At 37.6% G+C, this 18,152-nt stretch overlaps 1 protein-coding gene across 2 annotated transcripts in view; it reads left to right on the forward strand.

The window, feature by feature from the left end:
* Nucleotides 1-518: 518 nt before the first annotated feature.
* LOC134541016 (alpha-tocopherol transfer protein-like) overlaps nt 519-18,152 on the forward strand; it is a 79,645-nt gene continuing 62,011 nt past the window's right edge. The window contains exon 1 of one of the 2 annotated variants that reach the window (XM_063384143.1): nt 519-660. The gene's annotated coding sequence lies outside the window, so the exon portion shown is untranslated. Of the gene's footprint in view, nt 695-18,152 lie in introns of both variants that reach the window. The other variant, XM_063384141.1, reaches the window with a different exon arrangement.

Below are 18,152 nucleotides of genomic sequence, written 5' to 3' on the forward strand. Positions count from 1 at the left end.
CCACACCCGAAGTTCCCCGAAGTTCATGCTCGCTTTTTTTTCCCCGTTCTATCTGATTGTATAAACCGGTGTGGCATTAATTTTTGCTGTCGATTAGTATAGGTTATCTACATTATTAATACTTTAAAACATTGTGGATGGTGGGTTATATTAGGTAAGTATAGCTACATTAAAAATACTGTAAAATCATTTTATGGTTGCTTAGCAAATAACTTTTTAATATGTAGCTATCCAGGGCCAGGAAACCGTTTACATGATTTCACAGTATCTTTAATGTAGCTATCCTAACCAAATCAACCGTCCACAACGTTTTAAAGTGTTTATAATGTGGCTAACCTAACCTTTTACAATGAACAAATAAAAAAAACCGAAGATGCACGATCGGGCGTTTGGAAATGGTGATGTGAAATGATGGCTTCCCATGTATTTCTTCGACGGCAGCGCGCGACGCAGCAGCTGACCCGGGCGAGCGGTGATATTCCGATCTGCGCGGTTGGTCGGCCTGCGGTATCGACCGGTTTCCCCGCCGCGTCGGTTACGTCACTGCCGGCCATATTGGTGGGAGGGGGGAGCGTCCAGCCTGCCATAAACGTGTTGTCGGCTGGCCCCGTGCAGGAAGGTACGTCTGAGCTGTCGCGCTTTTCTGCACGTGTTTTGCAGGTAAGCACCGGCTCCCGAAGCACAACCCGTACAGGTACGTAACACAAACGTTGCAGGAACGTTACAGATGTTGCACGGGAAGCCTTTGTTTCACAGACGAGAGAGCCAAACTTCCGATCGTGCATCTTCGGTATTTTTTTTGTTCATTGTAAATAATATTAAAAATTTGGGAATACTTTTATTTTGTGCTAAAATAAATTCCTCTATTTAATACAACTTGCGGATATACGAAGTTCCAACACGTTTACGAGAAATCGCCGTATATTCATTAACATACTCATGATAACTAATGGTCAATTAGGTTAGGTTAGCTACATTATAAATACTTTAAAACATTGTGGACGGTTGATTTGGTTAGGATAGCTACATTAAAGATACTGTGAAATCATGTAAACGGTTTCCTAGCGCTGGAAAGCTACATATTAAAAAGCTATTTGCTAAGCAACCATGAAATGATTTTACAGTAGTTTTAATGTAGGTAGCTATACTTCCTAATATAACCAACCATCCACAATGTTCTAAAGTATTTATAATGTAGCCAACTTACTGAATAATTTTTTAAATTACTTATTGCTAATTTTAAGAATGACATCTTATAAGTTAAACCCGCGCATTTGGAGAATAAATGCCCGCGAATTTTTTTTTTCACCCAAATAAATACACCTATTGTAGTACGGAAAAAAAATTGTTGTCTGTAAAGTCGGTTTACGGACGATAGTTTAACGTGACAACGTCATAACAAAACATTGATGAAATGATTGATCCAGAAGAAAAGTAAATATCATATTCGGCCTGAGACAGCCGTAATAGGTTTTTGCAACCAAAACAGTTAGGCATTAAAAATTTTATATTCATTGAGGAAGAATTTTTTTAAAATTTTTTTATCTTTTGTATGATAAAATCTACCTCTGCATACTTCAATGAATAAAATTTAATCACTTTTATTGAATTATCAGTATTATGTATGGATACAAAGTAGTGAAATGAAATTTACAATTTAATTAATAAATTTACTTTTATTTACATTCATTAATTGAAATATATTTATTATTTTTGAAATATAGCGTGCGCCGTATTTATTTTTACAAGTACAAAAAAAAATTACGCAGCTACCGGGATTCGAACCGACAACCTTTAAGGTACGTTTTGCAAGGAGCGTCTCTAGCGAGCTCATCGCGAGCAACCGGTCAGATGGTGTTTACACAAGGCGCAATATAACTCCGAGCTTGAGCTACGTCACACATGAGGAGTGTTGACTGCAACACGTGTGGGGGGTCGGGTGGATGAGGAAGGGGTATAAGCAGATACGGCGACCTTGCACAGCAGGTAGAGAAAAGCAGAAAACATTGACCACTTACCACTGACGTTCCAAGCACTACCTCAGTTCTTCAACGCCGCACTGACTGTTCCATCCGAAGAGTCTGATGTGTAAACGTCACCGCTGTCACTGTTTGCATCACTTAACAGAACAATCGCTTTATCAATTTCAATGTCAAAACGCACATCCTTATCCCAGTATTCGTTCTCGAGTGTCTTGACGTGATTGCAAATCGGTATCCAATCTTCTGGACCCATTCGGTTAAATATTTCCTCGCAAAGTTTTTTTACATTTGCCAAATTGCAAGTAACATTTCTTGAAGCGACTTCTCCTTTAACTTTAGCCCATATGCTATCGGATTCAAATCCGGATGATAAGGGGGCAGACGAAGTAATGTGTGGCCACTATTTACCAATAATCTGTCTGCCGAGTACTGCACTTGCGAAGGTTTGTATTTATTTATGAGGTTATACAAGTTTGGTTTGAGCATGTCGCTAGTAAAGGAAATATTCTCCTTACTTAACCACTGCTGCATTTCCTTTTGTCGAGTTGGAGGTAGGCGTTTTATTTATTTTTACATTGTGATAGGGAGCATTATCTATCACAACAACACTGTTTGGTGGAAGATTTTGTATTAATTGTTCGGTGAGCAATTTTTCATATTGTTTGTACAGTCGTGCGAGACACATCCGTCGCATTAGCTGTTCTCAGCTGTGCTTTCTCTAGTGAAATGGAGGGTTCCTGCAATCGCACTTCATTTTCCATAAACTGCAGAACGTTATAGACGATTTCCCGCGCCTGCGAGTGCAGTTTTTTACTCTTAACTTTTGACAACACTGGAGGCATTTTATGTATAAAGTTGTACTTTACTGAAGTAATGCACTACATATGTAACACGGCTCTGAACAAAAGTGATACACTACATGCATACAAACCTCAGATCCAAACGTTTAGTAAGTACCAACATATTCGTCGGATTTCACCGAAGGACTAAGTTTTCACTCTGTGCAGTAGCGTGTAGCCCCTGTTATCAAGTTACGCATTATCTCTCACTGCCGCGCCACGTCTGCCTTCTCCAGTGTCGGGACTCACATACACACAACGATTTTCTAACCGTCACCCAGGCTCGGAGTTATGTTGCGTCAAGTGTACATACGTTTGTGTTGCCACGAGCGTTGATCGCCAGAGTCGCTAGCGTCGATCGCGGGCCCGATTCAGTCGCTGGTCCCGAGGCAAATATAATCGCGGTCGCTAGCGATTATTCGTCAAGGACGGTACGCTGCTCATTGTCTTAAGTGAACTGAACATCACCGAATGCAAGTTTATTTTAGTATTCTTTGGAAAATAATTAAAATGCAAATACTTTTATCAAAGAAAACTATTATACTAATTTGTTTTTAACATTCTTACTATTTTTCTTCACATTTAACTTACTGAAACTAACATTTCTCTCCTCATTTCGTTGTCAAACCTTCGTAAACGTACAATTATTGTCCCAATTAATTCTTATTTTTGACTACAGGAGTTTCTCGAACATAAGTTACAACAATGTTGACAATGTCACTGAAAAAGCTGATGACATAGACACCACGATCCAAACCTCGGAAACACGAAGACTCAGTTCCTTTAAGTTCCCAATCAACAGGAAACCAAGATTACATACGATCAACCACCAATCATCCCTAAGAAAACAAACTATAGAGATAAAATTTAGGTAAGCATGGAAAAAAGAACAGAAGAGAGAAATGCCTTGATCAAAAACTTGCTTAAAGAAGATGAAAACGATGACATCGACTTATTTTTCAAAAGCATTGCAAAGTCAGTGAAAAAATTGCGGCCAGACTTACAACAGCGTGCAAAGCTCCAAACATGAAACATAGTTAGTGAACTTGAAATGCAGATGTGGAATTTATCTTCAGGAATGGCTCTATCACCGGCAAATGATCCTCCATTTTCTATTTCTTCTCATGCTACGTCTTCACGCAGCAATTCCTATGAAACTTTTTTACCATCTCCTTATCCAATGGAGAAGAATCAAACTTATATTTATTCTTCGTTTGTTGACTGTGGTTTTACTACATTACCGATTTATTCACCGCAACCTGCCGCCAAACCTGCAAATGTTTCAACTTCCGGTTCTCATTATACAGAATATCAGCCGCGTTTCCAGAACATTAATAATAATTAGCCTTTTTGTAACGAATGTTTTCAACTAGTCCATTGAATAGATATTTAGTATTACTTTTTCTTCTCCTTTAGTGAGTATTTTCAATTATTTAAAAAAAGATTTGATTTGTATAATTAATTTATCCTCAATAAATTACTTTTGAATAACTTTAACACAGAAGACTGGAAAAAACCTCTAACATTTCAATAGACTTATTTAATATTAAGGAGATGTATTTGTTAAATTAATCCACATTACAATTAAGGTTCGGAAATAATTTTAGCAGAAATGTTTTTATTTCATTACAATATTCCTAGGAAGTCACAGATTTTTTATTCCAATGAACGGTTCAGTGATATTTTTTTCTTACCTTAGTGTGATGGCAAGTTTCTCATCAGGTGTGACAGGGTATTGACTTATGTTGCAAGCTAGCTTCTGGATGTCATCTTTTATCAAACTAAGCAGAAAATCGAACTGGGATATTGAAACCCTGAAAATTTCAGAAAATTTCTTGTCGTCTACACGAAGATGATTAGCTATCATGTCTGAAAGAATCCCTCTTCATTTCTAGCTTTAAATAACGGATGTTTCTCAAATCTTGGTTTTGCGCAGGAGTAGTATAGGAATGTATTTTCTGGCACTGGGTCCTGGGTCCGGAGCTGTGTGTCCGATCCGCCATATTGGATTGTGACGTCACGGCGGCCATCTTGTATGAGTGTAACGGGACACAGCGTAACGGGACATAACGTAACGGGACAAGTAGATCACGGCGGCCATTTTGGATCCGCCATCTTGGATCCGCCATTTTGGATGACGTCATTGTGTGTTCTAGAAAATTCCGGCGATGTGTTTTCCGCCATTTTGAATGATGACGTCACCGTTGCAATTTCCGTTACGCCCGCCATCTTTAACTTTTTTATTTATTATCCGATTTTAATGAAATTTTTTTTTAAAATTTATAAAAAAATTCAAATAATAAAATATTAATAAATTATTATTAAAAAATATACAATAACGACACGGAGTTCGGAGTCCTCGGTTCGAACCCGACGAATGCAAAAAAAATAAAAAATTGCGACCGATCCTTCCTCAATGGTGGTTGCAGGCAGACTGACTCCCACCACTTTTACCAACACACATATACCATCAGGTAGTATGACGTCATGTCCGCCATCGTGAAATTTGGACGCCATCTTGAAAATCTTTATTTATTATCCGATGTTAATGAAAAAAATTCCAAAATTCATCAAAAAAATAACGTATTTAAATTCTGTTTGATTATATCGATGAACGTCCTTGGTTCGATTCCCAGCGAGAGTAAACGGTCGATCCTTCCTCCATGAAAGCTACCTAGACTGATCTACCACCACCAGTACCAAGGTATATATCGTCAACTGGTATGACATCATGTCCGCCATCTTGTCTTCATCCGCTGGAGACCACCATCTTGTTTTCGTCCGCTAGAGTGTACCGATATCATGTAGTATAATTATCTGGTCACCATACTTGTGTCCTCAACTGTTGACATTGAACATTGACCTTTACCTTGAACCTTGACCTTGAAAATTGACCTTGACCTTGAAATTTGACCTTGACCTTGAAATTTGACCTTGACCTTCAAATTTGACCTTGAAATTTGACCTTGACATTTGACCTTGTCCTTGAAATTTGACCTTGACCTTGAAATTTGACCTTAACCTTGAAATTTGACCTTGACCTTGATATTTGACCTTGACCTTGAAATTTGACCTTGACCTTGAAATTTGACCTTGACCTTGAAATTAGACATTTATCTTGAAATTTGACTTTGTCCTTGTCGACCATCATGGATCCGACATTTTATGTTCAGTACATGCTACCAGGAGCTACCACCTGCTGGAGTATGCCATAATGTGTGTACTTGTATTATAGAGTACATTTCCATCTGGATAATTTTATTCTAACCCGCTACAGTGCAGTAATCTTTTATTATAGAGGTGCCCTCCGACATCTTGAAATTCGGCCGCCATCTTGAAATCATGTAATAATGTAGCTAGAAAAGCGGGAAAAAATCCAAAATTCATTAAATAAATTTTTATTCCATATAATGATTGATTGGATCGACTAAGGTCCTTGGTTCGATCCCTGGCCGATACAAAACAACTTTAATTAAAAAACTAAAAAGTGTTATGTTTGAGATAGTAAAAACACCACAAGTTCTTTTAATAAAATTTTATTACATAAATTCAATACACTACTAAGAGTAAAAAAACACTGACAAATTACCAAAGCCTTTTGGATTCCTCGATTCAAACAGTCTTCTTATTGTACTGACTAAGCCTTTTACATGACTTTAAATGTATATCCGATCCGTTCATCACCGCAGCCAGAGACGGACTGAAGTTCATAGCACCTATATATAGTCTCATTAGCCGATACAACACATGAGTCAAATCAATAACCATGTTTATTATACGTCTCGGAGCATTTTTTATAATGACGATGTAAGCTATCGAGACGTGAAATTAGTTTATTGCACTTATTGCACTGAAATTGTATTCTTTGAACATTATAAGAACAACCGCTTCTTTCATGTCTGCGAGCATTTGAGGTGATAGTAAATGATGCACCACAGTATTTGCACTGACGCGAAGTACGCTCTTCATTAATTAAAGTATTCAATGCTGATGAAACTTCAGCTGATGGTGGAACAGCACATATCGAAGTCTCCTCCAGTGTTGTCAGAGGCGTTGCCAACGGGATCTGCTCCAACATCGTCGGCGCCGACGTCATGGTTCCCGTAGTCGATGGTACATCCTCCATCGAGTACGACGTTAAAGTCGGTAAAGATGCCATCGAAGTCTCAAGAACAAGCAATTACACGTCTTATGCACCAGAAGAAACAAACTAGGTGATCCGTACACCGTCGACGGCAGTAACAAACTGAGCGTCCTGCTGTCTAGGACTAGTTTATATACATTAACCGGTTTGAATAATACGCTAGTCAAATCAAGAACAATTTACTAAAATACTAGAGTCAAAACAACATTAAAAAAATAGAAGCACCATCAAAAAAAAAGGAAGCACACTTGGAAGCACCTTCAAAAAAGGAAAACAATAGGAAGCACCGACAACGCAAAGACAGCACATTTGGAAGCACCGACTACGAAAAGGCAGCACATTTGGAAGCACCGACAACAAAAAGACAGCATATTTGGAAGCACCGACTACGAAAAGGCAGCACATTTGGAAGCACCGACTACGAAAAGGCAGCACATTTGGAAGCACCAACAACGAAAAGGCAGCACATTTGGAAGCACCGACAACGAAAAGGCAGCACATTTGGCAGCACCGACAACGAAAAGGCAGCACATTTGGAAGCACCGAAAACGAAAAGGCAGCACATTTGGAAGCACCGACAACGAAAAGGCAGCACATTTGGAAGCACCGACTACGAAAAGGCAGCACATTTGGAAGCACCATCATCGAAAAGGCAGCACATTTGGAAGCACCGACTACGAAAAGGCAGCACATTTGGAAGCACCGACTACGAAAAGGCAGCACATTTGGAAGCACCGACTACGAAAAGGCAGCACATTTGGCAGCACCGACAACGAAAAGACAGCACATTTGGAAGCACCGACTACGAAAAGGCAGCACATTTGGAAGCACCGACAACGAAAAGGCAGCACATTTGGAAGCACCGACAACGAAAAGGCAGCACATTTGGAAGCACCATCATCGAAAAGGCAGCACATTTGGAAGCTCCATCAACAAACAAAAAAAGGCAAAAAGGAAGCACAAGTTACGAGATCTAAGTCTTAGTTATAAATCAGAATACAAGAAATAAAAACATTAAATTCTTATAATTTAAATTATTTATTTTATTGCTTTACATTATACAAATGCAAGTAAAACAAGCCATTATTGTATGTAGCCAGCATTCCTCAGTTCCTTGAGTATGAAGGATATTTCTTTGATGTACGAATAGTTTCCTGCACAAAGCGAACCATGTAGAAGTCTTAGCCGGTCAACCAATATGTTTGGATCTTTCCATGATGTGTAATCAATCTCTTCTACCACCATCTTCCTTGCACCTTTATAAATATTATGATCTCTGGTGTCTTCCGTTTTACCACCAACCTCAGGGTAACTTTCATATTTGAGACGGTGATCATCACAAGCTTGATCAGATTTATTTAATATATCACGTCGTTTCCACCGTTTCGGTCTCAGGACACCGCCACATTCTTCGATCTTGACAGCTTTAGGTGCTTCATCATAGTCTATGTCTTTGTCAACAGCCTCAGAGTCACTGTAACAATCACCGTAGAAGGAATCGTCTTCACCCAATTCACCGTAATAATTCGATGTTGATGATGTTGAAGTGTCCTCATCGTCTTCATGCTTCCTTTTTAGGAGTCCATCATTTTTACAAAGTAGGAAAGATCTACTTGAATTCGGCTGGAATATATTCTCACTTTTCACGTTAAGGATTCTTCCATTGTCTTCATTCTTCCGTAAATCATCAACCTCCTTCAATTTAAGTTCTTTGCCGAGATCGGAAGAGCCAAGAAAATTATTGTCGTAATGCAGATCACTCTTCCTTAGGATGGTAGATTCATCGTTGTCCTCTAGCTTGTACGCAGGCTTGGCGCTACAAGTTCTGCCATGTCTTTTTAGGCTCTCTCTCCGCGTAAACGACTTGCTACATCGAACACAACTTATCATATTGCGCAGTGGATTTTTAACACAGTCATTCTTCTCGTGTTGTCTTTTATTCTTTCTCAAGATAAACTCTTTACTGCAAAACTTACACCTATGTTCTTTCGATACAGCGTCAGATCCCAAATCAGAATTCATATTAGTTACTGAGACTAATGTCAGATACCAATTGAGTGTTTTAAATTAGATCCAATACTTAAATAGAAATTTTTTCATATTTCATCAGCGAGAATTAATATATCTCCTGCAAAAAGTACTTTATGCATGTAGTTCTGCTTTTCAACAACAGATGTCACCACATGTTGCTTGCAGGTAAATAATATTTAGTTATTTTATGCGGGATGCGGGATGCTCACTAACGATCGCAAAAGAAGGATGGCTTCGCTAGACTCCAAGGAAAAGGAAGTTCGTCTTGCATGTTGGTGCTCCACAGATGTATCATGGCATAATATTAATTTGACTGAGTAATGATATGTGTTAATTCCACCTTATAAAAATAGTACAAGTTTTGATTTAGTAGCAGAAATTATCGAATTAAATGTAACTCCAAATAAAATGACATGTCTCATTAGACAAAAAAAAATCCATGCAGAGAGCGGTTTCTCAGAATAGTCAGAAACACTTGAAGAAACCGCAGGGATGATCGCAAGCACACGGATTAACCATCAAAATATTGACAAGAATAATCAGGAGCACACAGAGAAAACCATCAAAATATTGACAAAAATATTCAGGAGCACACGGAGAAAACCATCATAATATTGACAAGAATAATCGGAAGCACACGGAGAAAACCGCCACAAGTTTTCTTTGTTATCATAAAATTACAGAAAAAAAATAATAAATAAAAAAACACAACAAATTCAAAAACTGGTTCTGGCTTGGACTAGAACTCTATCTTTGCTCAACAATGAGAAGTTCACAAGCTAGCATAATCAGTTTTTGAATTTGTTGTGTTTTTTTATTTATTATTATTTTTCTGTAATTTTATGATAACAAAGAAAACTTGTGGCGGTTTTCTCCGTGTGCTTCCGATTATTCTTGTCAATATTATGATGGTTTTCTCCGTGTGCTCCTGAATATTCTTGTCAATATTTTGATGGTTTTCTCTGTGTGCTCCTGATTATTCTTGTCAATATTTTGATGGTTAATCCGTGTGCTTGCGATCATCCCTGCGGTTTCTTCAAGTGTTTCTGACTATTCTGAGGAACCGCTCTCTGCATGGATTTTTTTTGTCTAATGAGACATGTCATTTTATTGGAGTTACATTTAATTCGATAATTTCTGCTACTAAATCAAAACTTGTAATATTTTTATAAGGTGGAATTAACACATATCATTACTCAGTCAAATTAATATTATGCCATGAGACATCTGTGGAGCACCAACATGCAAGACGAACTTCCTTTTCCTTGGAGTCTAGCGAAGCCATCCTTCTTTTGCGATCGTTAGTGAGCATCCCGCATCCCGCATAAAATAACTAAATATTATTTACCTGCAAGCAACATGTGGTGACATCTGTTGTTGAAAAGCAGAACTACATGCATAAAGTACTTTTTGCAGGAGATATATTAATTCTCGCTGATGAAATATGAAAAAATTTCTATTTAAGTATTGGATCTAATTTAAAACACTCAATTGGTATCTGACATTAGTCTCAGTAACTAATATGAATTCTGATTTGGGATCTGACGCTGTATCGAAAGAACATAGGTGTAAGTTTTGCAGTAAAGAGTTTATCTTGAGAAAGAATAAAAGACAACACGAGAAGAATGACTGTGTTAAAAATCCACTGCGCAATATGATAAGTTGTGTTCGATGTAGCAAGTCGTTTACGCGGAGAGAGAGCCTAAAAAGACATGGCAGAACTTGTAGCGCCAAGCCTGCGTACAAGCTAGAGGACAACGATGAATCTACCATCCTAAGGAAGAGTGATCTGCATTACGACAATAATTTTCTTGGCTCTTCCGATCTCGGCAAAGAACTTAAATTGAAGGAGGTTGATTATTTACGGAAGAATGAAGACAATGGAAGAATCCTTAACGTGAAAAGTGAGAATATATTCCAGCCGAATTCAAGTAGATCTTTCCTACTTTGTAAAAATGATGGACTCCTAAAAAGGAAGCATGAAGACGATGAAGACACTTCAACATCATCAACATCGAATTATTACGGTGAATTGGGTGAAGACGATTCCTTCTACGGTGATTGTTACAGTGACTCTGAGGCTGTTGACAAAGACAAAGACTATGATGAAGCACCTAAAGCTGTCAAGATCGAAGAATGTGGCGGTGTCCTGAGACCGAAACGGTGGAAACGACGTGATATATTAAATAAATCTGATCAAGCTTGTGATGATCACCGTCTCAAACATGAAAGTTACCCTGAGGTTGGTGGTAAAACGGAAGACACCAGAGATCATAATATTTATAAAGGTGCAAGGAAGATGGTGGTAGAAGAGATTGATTACACATCATGGAAAGATCCAAACATATTGGTTGACCGGCTAAGACTTCTACATGGTTCGCTTTGTGCAGGAAACTATTCGTACATCAAAGAAATATCCTTCATACTCAAGGAACTGAGGAATGCTGGCTACATACAATAATGGCTTGTTTTACTTGCATTTGTATAATGTAAAGCAATAAAATAAATAATTTAAATTATAAGAATTTAATGTTTTTATTTCTTGTATTCTGATTTATAACTAAGACTTAGATCTCGTAACTTGTGCTTCCTTTTTGCCTTTTTTTTTTGTTGATGGAGCTTCCAAATGTGCTGCCTTTTCGATGATGGTGCTTCCAAATGTGCTGCCTTTTCGTTGTCGGTGCTTCCAAATGTGCTGCCTTTTCGTAGTCGGTGCTTCCAAATGTGCTGTCTTTTCGTTGTCGGTGCTGCCAAATGTGCTGCCTTTTCGTAGTCGGTGCTTCCAAATGTGCTGCCTTTTCGTAGTCGGTGCTTCCAAATGTGCTGCCTTTTCGTAGTCGGTGCTTCCAAATGTGCTGCCTTTTCGATGATGGTGCTTCCAAATGTGCTGCCTTTTCGTTGTCGGTGCTTCCAAAAATGCTGCCTTTTCGTTGTCGGTGCTTCCAAATGTGCTGCCTTTTCGTTGTCGGTGCTTCCAAATGTGCTGCCTTTTCGTTCTCGGTGCTGCCAAATGTGCTGCCTTTTCGTTTTCGGTTCTTCCAAATGTGCTGCCTTTTCGTTGTCGGTGCTGCCAAATGTGCTGCCTTTTCGTTGTCGGTGCTTCCAAATGTGCTGCCTTTTCGTTGTTGGTGCTTCCAAATGTGCTGCCTTTTCGTAGTCGGTGCTTCCAAATATGCTGTCTTTTTGTTGTCGGTGCTGCCAAATGTGCTGCCTTTTCGTAGTCGGTGCTTCCAAATGTGCTGCCTTTTCGTAGTCGGTGCTTCCAAATGTGCTGCCTTTGCGTTGTCGGTGCTTCCTATTGTTTTCCTTTTTTGAAGGTGCTTCCAAGTGTGCTTCCTTTTTTTTGATGGTGCTTATATTTTTTTAATGTTGTTTTGACTCTAGTATTTTAGTAAAATGTTCTTGATTTGACTAGCGTATTTTTAAAACCGGTTAATGTATATAAACGAGTCCTAGACAGCAGGACGCTCAGTTTGTTACTGCCGTCGACGGTGTACGGATCACCTAGTTTGTTTCTTCTGGTGCATAAGACGTGTAATTGCTTGTTCTTGAGACTTCGATGGCATCTTTACCGACTTTAACGTCGTACTCGATGGAGGATGTACCATCGACTACGGGAACCATGACGTCGGCGCCGACGATGTTGGAGCAGATCCCGTTGGCAACGCCTCTGACAACACTGGAGGAGACTTCGATATGTGCTGTTCCACCATCAGCTGAAGTTTCATCAGCATTGAATACTTTAATTAATGAAGAGCGTACTTCGCGTCAGTGCAAATACTGTGGTGCATCATTTACTATCACCTCAAATGCTCGCAGACATGAAAGAAGCGGTTGTTCTTATAATGTTCAAAGAATACAATTTCAGTGCAATAAGTGCAATAAACTAATTTCACGTCTCGATAGCTTACATCGTCATTATAAAAAATGCTCCGAGACGTATAATAAACATGGTTATTGATTTGACTCATGTGTTGTATCGGCTAATGAGACTATATATAGGTGCTATGAACTTCAGTCCGTCTCTGGCTGCGGTGATGAACGGATCGGATATACATTTAAAGTCATGTAAAAGGCTTAGTCAGTACAATAAGAAGACTGTTTGAATCGAGGAATCCAAAAGGCTTTGGTTATTTGTCAGTGTTTTTTTTACTCTTAGTAGTGTATTGAATTTATGTAATAAAATTTTATTAAAAGAACTTGTGGTGTTTTTACTATCTCAAACATAACACTTTTTAGTTTTTTAATTAAAGTTGGTTTGTATCGGCCAGGGATCGAACCAAGGACCTTAGTCGATCCAATCAATCATTATATGGAATAAAAATTTATTTAATGAATTTTGGATTTTTTCTCGCTTTTCTAGATACATTATTACATGATTTAAAGATGGCGGCCGAATTTCAAGATGGTGGAGGGGACCTCCATAATAAAAGATTACAGCACTGTAGCAGTCTAGAATAAAATTATCCAGATGGAAATGTACTCTATAATACAAGTACACACATTATGGCGTACTCCAGCAGGTGGTAGCTCCTGGTAGCATGTACTGAACATAAAATGTCGGATCCATGATGGTCGACAAGGACAAAGTCAAATTTCAAGGAAAATGTCTAATTTCAAGGTCAAGGTCAAATTTCAAGGTCAAGGTCAAATATCAAGGTCAAGGTCAAATTTCAAGGTCAAGGTCAAATTTCAAGGTCAAGGTCAAATTTTAAGGTCAAGGTCAAATTTCAAGGTCAAGGTCAAATTTCAAGGTCAAGGTCAAATTTCAAGGTCAAGGTCAATTTTCAAGGTCAAGGTTCAAGGTAAAGGTCAATGTTCAATGTCAACAGTTGAGGACACAAGTATGGTGACCAGATAATTATACTACATGGTATCGGCACACTCTAGCGGACGAAAACACGATGGTGGTCTCCAGCGGATGAAGACAAGATGGCGGACATGATGTCATACCAGTTGACGATATATACCTTGGTACTGGTGGTGGTAGATCAGTCTTGGTAGCTTTCATGGAGGAAGGATCGACCGTTTACTCTCGCCGGGAATCGAACTAAGGACCAACATCGATATAATCAAACAGAATTCAAATACGTTATTTTTTGATGAATTTTGGAATTTTTTTCATTAAAATCGGATAATAAATAAAGATTTTCAAGATGGCGTCCAAATTTCACGATGGCGGACATGACGTCATACTACCTGATGGTATATGTGTGTTGGTAAAAGTGGTGGGAGTCAGTCTGCCTGCAACCACCATTGAGGAAGGATCGGTCGCAATTTTTTATTTTTTTTGCATTCGTCGGGTTCGAACCGAGGACTCTGAACTCCGTGTCGTTATTGTATATTTTTTAATAATAATTTATTAAAATTTTATTATTTGAATTTTTTTATAAATTTTAAAAAAAAATTTCATTAAAATCGGATAATAAATAAAAAAGTTAAAGATGGCGGGCGTAACGGAAATTGCAACGGTGACGTCATCATTCAAAATGGCGGAAACACATCGCTGGAATTTTCTAGAACACACAATGACGTCATCCAAAATGGCGGATCCAAAATGGCGGATCCAAAATGGCCGCCGTGATCTACTTGTCCCGTTACGTTATGTCTCGTTACGCTGTGTCCCGTTACACTCATACAAGATGGCCGCCGTGACGTCACAATCCAATATGGCGGATCGGACACACAGCTCCGGACCCAGGACCCAGTGCCAGAAAATACATTCCTATACTACTCGCAGGATAGAAGCAATTCTTCATCAAATATTTCCTCAACCAAGAGGTACTTAATTAACGCTTTCTTTTCTCTTTCTCAAACTCATTTCAGGCTACCTCAAAACGCACAGAAAACTCAAAAAAACACCCTTGCACAACTCTGCAAACATTTTGCCGAAAAACGCGTGCGAAAAGACGCTTTTGGGAAAACACATCACAGGCGATGATCGCTGAACGATGATCGCAGAGCGATCATCGCTTAACGATCATCGCTAGAAACGCTCCTTGCAAAACGTATTTTTAGAATTAAAGTTAGCTCTGCTGACCACACAGCCACGAGGCAATACTTATAAATATCAGTTTCAGATGATATATAATTAATTATAAAAATTTTGTTCACAGTAGGGGAATAATATTATTTCGTTTATATAACACGATTTTATAATAAATACGCATCCCAAATACACCAAACTTATTTATAATGTGTTGCAATATTTTTTAAAACATTGTGCAAAAGATCCCGGGTGTAATTTGAATTATTATGTGTAACTGTAAAACACCATTGTTGGTTCAAAACGTATTTGAATATTCAACATTACTTTTAAATAACCGTACCGATTGAGCTGAAAATCGGTGGACGATCGTTTAATTACATAAAATTTATAATTCAAACAACGAAAATATGATTAAAAAGTCAAATCGATGGTTGTTCCAATCGAGTGGAAGAGAGATGCCAGGCATGCGTACAATGAGCAAACAGGACACATCCGTAGTAGTGGGACACTTTTTCGTGCGTGCAGCCGGCGTTCATCGATTTATTAGACGTTTTCACGTCAAAAAAAGCGGGAATGAACTTCGGGGAACTTCGGGGTTTCGCTTTCTCGTCTGTGAAATGAAGGCTTCCCATGTTGCACAACTGTAGGTTCTGCTGTACCAACTGTTGCTAACGAAGTCGTGCTGTGACCGCAATAGCGATGCGACAGCGTAATATCGCGATAATTTTAACATGCAGTATTTTCCCCACGTGACAAATAAAAAATAATAAAATATATATATAATCTTTAGGGCTACTACGTATGCACCAAACGTACCAAAGCCATAAAAACACATAGCTAATTTAAAACTCAGACTTAAAAATCTTATTTGGAACACCTACTACAAAAATTCAATTTTCGCAGCTTACCTTCTGCTTGAATCAGTGTGTGAATTTTTGAGTGATTGGTTTTAATATAATACTGCTTATAATCTTGGTTTGTTAACGCCGGATTTTTCTAAACCTTTAACTGCTTTACATCTTAATGTTTAGTTACCTGTAAATAAACTTTATGGTTAATTTGTAATGGTTACCTCATATATTCTAAAATTTATTCAAAGTATAATTCTGCTCTCTATCTAATGACATATTCTAGCATCTATTATGTTTATGTTAGTATTTTTTTTAAATTTAAATGTATGATGTTACAGCAGAAAATGTGGTTAAGTGTAAGATAAGACGTATCGCCTTATATTCCCCACCAATAAAGACGATAATAAATAAATAAAATCAGTGTTAACAAGTTAGTCTTTATCGACAGTTTTAAAAGCATTTTATATTATGTATTAACACACTTAAAATATTTCACAAATTATTCTAGTAAACAAAACCTTCAATACTAACGAACAAGTCTAGCACTCCGTATACACGAACAAAATGTTGACACCCATTTCAGTAACGTCGGGCTTGCGACGCGATTCGATTAAAATAGAAAAATCTGCCCTGTCGTTAGTCATTCGCGCCCGTGAATTTGTTAGTGCTGATGTCACAGGTATGTCGAACGTAATATTGATTAGAAAAATATTTAAAATATTTTATTCGCGTCGTGTCCATCGCGTTGAACTTGTCGCGAAATTGTAATTCCAACACGATTATTCTTTTCAAACGGGACCTGTGTGTAGTGTATATTAATTATTACGTTTAAAATGAATTCTAAATATTACGTAACGTGTTGTCAAGTAACAAGTTAGTGCAACGCTTTATATTCCTATGGCGAATTTATTTCAAACATATCAATAAAAAAATTAACAACATTGCAAACATATAAACATGACTCCTTACTACAAATTCTTCATAAAATGTCCCACCTGTGAGGTCTTTATTATTTATTTAATCGGTAAATTTGTGTTTCTTTAAACATAAAGCCATCTTAGTTAAAGCATGTTTAGTTTGCTCGCACTGATACACGACTATTTAAAAAATAAATACCTGTCAGTTCACTGCACTGCACATAGAGGCGGCGAAGAAGGTAATTAGCGCGTTTGTGTCACCTTAAGCGCTTTCTTGCTTCCGCAGCAGTAGGCTGCAGAGCAACAAAGATTTCATAGCATGTATGTACATTATGCAATGTTATGCAACGGCAACGCAATTAACTTGAATTACCTTCTTGTGTAATAAAGTGTAAAATATAGTATATAAACAAACCTTTAGTTTTGACTTTTATTTAACAAGTTATTCAGGTATTCTAAGCTAAAATGTGTTATTTAAATTAACGTGCCTTATTTTTAGTATAAATAAAATGTTTTATACAACAAACAAGAAAATAAAAAGTCAATATCTGATACCATACAGAGATGACATAAAGAAAAGTATAATTTTACGGGGTATTAGGGTTGCAAATTGATTTATTTATCTATATAATAAATATTAAAATACTGACTTAAACATATTAAATTTAAATTAGATATAATGTCTTAACCAGAAAATAATTTATATCTCAGTAAATAAAAAAAATCCCCATTGCTTATAAAGTTTATGGCAAAAAGTGAGTAATTTTTATTTTTTGTACTATTCATGTTTGATTCCAGTTATAAATACGCAAATAAATTAAAAACTAAACACTGATTTCTGCTAAAAATCTGATATAAACTATAATAAAAAATCAGGGTTCTTGTCATAGACAATTCTTGAAGTTATTTGAAATATATATGGAGATTGCACACGTTTATGTAGCATTAGCAGTTATCAAAGCAATAAAAGTAATTATAATCTAATAAATGCAGTACCTGGGGTTTCCCGGGCTAAAAACTTAATATAAGGAACACCACTACCAAGTTTCAAGTCTGTAGGACACTTGAAAAACGGGAAATTTTGATTTCAAAGTCCCAATGATTGCGCAATATCGGTGAATCAAGGCTGCGCATTAGCAAAACCGGGACGCCAATCTTCATTTTCATTTCGCGGGAAGGCTGGTAACTCCTAGACAAGACGTGACGGACGCACCAAACGATATCGCGTTATAAATTCAAAGAAACGCAATCTATCGACCAAGTTCTGAACCAAACTGTTATTAGTGCCTTAAATTCACTAACAGCAGCGAGCTTTACTAAGCGGATGGGTTTCGCCAATGAGAAGGATAGGAATATGCCATACCTTACTATATGACCGTGTGGCGGACATAGATAAATA

The sequence above is a fragment of the Bacillus rossius genome, chromosome 17 (genome assembly GCF_032445375.1).
Source record: "Bacillus rossius redtenbacheri isolate Brsri chromosome 17, Brsri_v3, whole genome shotgun sequence".
Lineage (NCBI taxonomy): Eukaryota > Metazoa > Arthropoda > Insecta > Phasmatodea > Bacillidae > Bacillus > Bacillus rossius.